This window comes from Suncus etruscus, chromosome 8 (genome assembly GCF_024139225.1).
Source record: "Suncus etruscus isolate mSunEtr1 chromosome 8, mSunEtr1.pri.cur, whole genome shotgun sequence".
Lineage (NCBI taxonomy): Eukaryota > Metazoa > Chordata > Mammalia > Eulipotyphla > Soricidae > Suncus > Suncus etruscus.
Window position 1 is genome coordinate 112,871,012 of NC_064855.1, and position 4,805 is coordinate 112,875,816.

Here is a 4,805-nt window from a genome sequence, read left to right on the forward strand (position 1 = left end):
AGACTAACGGTAAATTAAAGCAGAAAAACTTCCTCTGTATGAATATAGCTGTAGAAATCACCAAAATTCTCCTGGACTGAACTCTGGGGTGACTGACACTGGGCTCTGGGTGAGGGTCTATGAGAGAACCTGCATTCCAGGCTTCAGGTTGCAGGGCCTACCTGCTGCCTGGAATGTTTTGTTACTAATACAAATAGTAACATGTTGATATATTTCTGTCAGCAAAGAAATGACATGCTATATTCTTCAGGGAATCTGGCAAGACACTCAAACCATTAGGTATCAGTTCCAAAAGCTATATGCAGTTGATTTCTGAACAATACTTGGGTCAAACATAAACTATGCTGACTGTATGCCAGAAGAATGCAGTTCAGTTTCAGTGTAAAAGAGTTCCAGAGTGCAAGAGAAAGGACAGGGATAAAGGCCTTGCTTTGCTTGCATATAGATGACCCCGGTTCAATACCTGGGCATGGTACCTCCCTGAGCACAGTACCAGGAGTAAGCTCTGAGTAATGCTGGGCATGGCCCAAAGACAAATAAACAAACAAAAATCCAATATAAACCTAATCATAGCTTACAGGAGGAACACACCCACATGCCCTAAACTTGTCTTTGTCAGAACTCTTCTGGTTGCAAGCAACAGAAAGGAATACTAACTTAAATAAGAATTAGAAGTAGTTGGGTGCACTGGGAGCGTTGATAGGCTCCCAGCCTTCCCCTCTTCTGCCCCTGGCCTCCAGGCTTTCTGGGGTGGCAGCCCAGGCGGCCAGACAAGGTGGGTGTAGGGGGGGGTTCCTCCTGGATGGGGTCCCAAGCTTTCCCCACCCTTCCCTCAGCAATAGAGAGGGAAGGGCACAGAGTGTAGGGCGGGCAGATCCTGGCTTCTGGCTCTCTCTCGAGCCTCTCTTGAGCAGGAGGCTGGCTCTATCCATCATGGAGTTGGAGGAGACCCCATGTTGAAGGCCTTCTCCCTAACTTGGGTGCGCTGGGAGCCTTGATAGGCTCCCAGCCTTCCCCTCTTCTGCCCCCGGCCTCCAGGCCTTCTGGAGTGGCAGCCCAGGTGGCCAGAAATGGTTGGTCTTAACTTTGGGTGTGCTGAGATTTGCTCGGTTGCGATAGGTTTGTCGCTGGCAATTTCTGACCACTCTGCATATGGAAAGCCGCGCAAGCCCCCGCGCGCACTGCATGTATTAACAGTATTTCTTATCTTTATGTTATGTTTTGCGTATCCAGAATGTCCATTTTGTATTCTTCCCTTTCCCACACCCCTACAAAGCTCATTTTTACTCTCTCACCCTTCCAATCATCACTAATGCACATTACTCTTTTTAACTTCAGTATTGCACAATCCTAATCACAGACTTACGCCGTGCATTGTGTGTAACACCCCAAACTGTTTCAAAAGACATAAAATGGACACTTATTTCTTTAGAATATTTTGTGTTTTTTCTCTGACAACTATAAGTCTTACTAAATATTTCTTTTTTTTTTTGTTTTTTTTTTTTTGTTTTTTTTACATTTGATATATATTTAATGCCTTATTTATATTTACACATTTTAGTTATGATCCATACACAAAACTCTGATCATGTCTAAATATAGCATTTCTTACTCCACCTACTTTAGAATTTAAGTATTCTGAACATCTACTAAAATCTAGGTATTAGAATTACACTGACAATAATTAGTAAATCATTTTTACCCAGAATATTTCATTCACCACCATTTATTAAATATCCTAGACATATTTCTGTAAGAGTAAAAATAAGAGCCTTTAGAGCTTAAATTACTAAAATTTATGAATATATTTACAAAGTATGTGTTTAACATTAATTGAAGAAAGGTGCACACTTTATTAACCTAATGTATGCTGGCAATAGGCATAGTTATGAACTAAGAATTTGAAAATGCATATTTATGATATAAAGAAAATCATCAGAACTTATTATCATGATTGAAGCAAATCAAGGAAAGCCCATCATATCATTTTGGATGTAAGGATTCAAGTCAATTAATATGCAGAAGAACTTGGGTTCATAAAGTCTTTTTTTTTTTTATGCATAATTTTTTTTTTATTTAAACACCTTGATTACATACATGATTGTGTTTGGGTTTCAGTCATAAAAGGAACACCACCCATCACCAGTGCAACATTCCCATCACCCAAGTCCCAAATCTCCCTCCTCCCCACCCAACCCCCGACTGTACCCTAAACAGGCTCTACATTTCCCTCATACATTCTCAATATTAGGACAGTTCAAAATGTAGTTATTTCTCTAACTAAACTCATCACTCTTTGTGGTGAGCTTCCTGAGGTGAGCTGGAACTTCCAGCTCTTTTCTCTTTTGTGTCTGAAAATTATTATTACAAGGGTGTCTTTCATTTTTCTTAAAACCCATAGATGAGTGAGACCATTCTGCGTTTTTCTCTCTCTCTCTGACTTATTTCACTCAGCATAATAGATTCCATGTACATCCATGTATAGGAAAATTTCATGACTTCATCTCTCCTGACAGCTGCATAATATTCCATTGTGTATATGTACCACAGTTTCTTTAGCCATTCGTCTGTTGAAGGGCATCTTGGTTGTTTCCAGAGTCTTGCTATGGTAAATAGAGCTGCAATGAATATAGGTGTAAGGAAGGGGTTTTTGTATTGTATTTTTGTGTTCCTAGGGTATATTCCTAGGAGTGGTATAGCTGGATCATATGGGAGCTCGATTTCCAGTTTTTGGAGGAATCTCCATATCGCTTTCCATAAAGGTTGAACTAGACAGCATTCCCACCAGCAGTGGATAAGAGTTCCTTTCTCTCCACATCCCCGCCAACACTGTTTATTCTCATTCTTTGTGATGTGTGCCATTCTCTGGGGTGTGAGGTGGTATCTCATCGTTGTTTTGATTTGCATCTCCCTGATGATTAGTGATGTGGAACATTTTTTCATGTGTCTTTTGGCCATGCGTATTTCTTCTTTGTCAAAGTGTCTGTTCATTTCTTCTCCCCATTTTTTGATGGGGTTAGATGTTTTTTTCTTGTAAAGTTCTGTCAGTGCCTTGTATATTTTGGAGATTAGCCCCTTATCTGATGGGTATTGGGTGAATAGTTTCTCCCACTCAGTGGGTGGCTCTTGTATCCTGGGCACTATTTCCTTTGAGGTGCAGAAGCTTCTCAGCTTAATATATTCCCATCTGTTAATCTCTGCTTTCACTTGCTTGGAGAGTGCAGTTTCCTCCTTGAAGATGCCTGTAATGTCCTGTAGTGTTTTGCCTATGTGCTGTTCTATATATCTTATGGTTATGGGGCTGATATCGAGGTCTTTAATCCATTTAGATTTTACCTTTGTACATGATGTTAGCTGGGGGTCTAAGTTTAATTTTTTGCAAGTGGCTATCCAATTGTGCCAACACCACTTGTTGAAGAGGCTTTCCCTGCTCCATTTAGGATTTCCTGCTCCTTTATCAAAAATTAGATGGTTGTATGTCTGGGGAACATTTTCTGAGTATTCAAGCCTATTCCACTGATCTGAGGACCTATCCTTATTCCAATACCATGCTGTTTTGATAACTGTTGCTTTGTAGTACAGTTTAAAGTTGGGAAAAGTAATTCCTCCCATATTCTTTTTCCCAATGATTGCTTTAGCTATTCGAGGGTGTTTATTGTTCCAAATGAATTTCAAGAGTGTCTGATCCACTTCTTTGAAGAATGTCATGGGTATCTTTAGAGGGATGGCATTAAATCTGTATAATGCCTTGGGGAGTATTGCCATTTTGATGATGTTAATCCTGCCAATCCATGAGCAGGGTATGTGTTTCCATTTCCGTGTGTCCTCTCTTATTTCTTGGAGCAGAGTTTTATAGTTTTCTTTGTATAGGTCCTTCACATATTTAGTCAAGTTGATTCCAAGATATTTGAGTTTGTGTGGTACTATTGTGAATGGGGTTGTTTTCTTAATGTCCATTTCATCCTTATTACTATTGGTATATAGAAAGGCCATTGATTTTTGTGTGTTAATTTTGTAGCCTGCCACCTTGCTATATGAGTCTATTGTTTCTAGAAGCTTTTTGATAGAGTCTTTAGGGTTTTCTAAGTAGAGTATCATGTCATCTGCAAACAGTGAGAGCTTGACTTCTTCCTTTCCTATCTGGATTCCCTTGATATCCTTTTCTTGCCTAATCGCTATAGCAAGTACTTCCAGTGCTATGTTGAATAGGAGTGGTGAGAGAGGACAGCCTTGTCTTGTGCCAGAATTTAGAGGGAAGGCTTTCAGTTTTTCTCCATTGAGGATAATATTTGCCACTGGCTTGTGGTAGATGGCCTTCACTATATTGAGAAAGGTTCCCTCCATTCCCATCTTGCTGAGAGTTTTGATCAAGAATGGGTGTTGGACCTTATCAAATGCTTTCTCTGCATCTATTGATATGATCATGTGGTTTTTATTTTTCTTGTTATTGATGTTGTGTATTATGTTGATAGATTTACGGATGTTAAACCAGCCTTGCATTCCTGGGATGAAACCTACTTGATCGTAGTGGATGATCTTCTTAACGAGGCATTGAATCCTATTTGCTAGGATTTTGTTGAGGATCTTTGCATCTGCATTCATCAGTGATATTGGTCTGTAATTTTCTTTTTTGGTAGCGTCTCTGTCTGGTTTAGGTATCAAGGTGATGTTGGCTTCATAAAAGCTATTTGGAAGTGTTTCTGTTTGTTCAATTTCATGAAAGAGTCTTGCCAAGATTGGCAGTAGTTCCTCTTGGAAAGTTTGATAGAATTCATTAGTGAATCCATCTGGACCTGGGCTTTTGT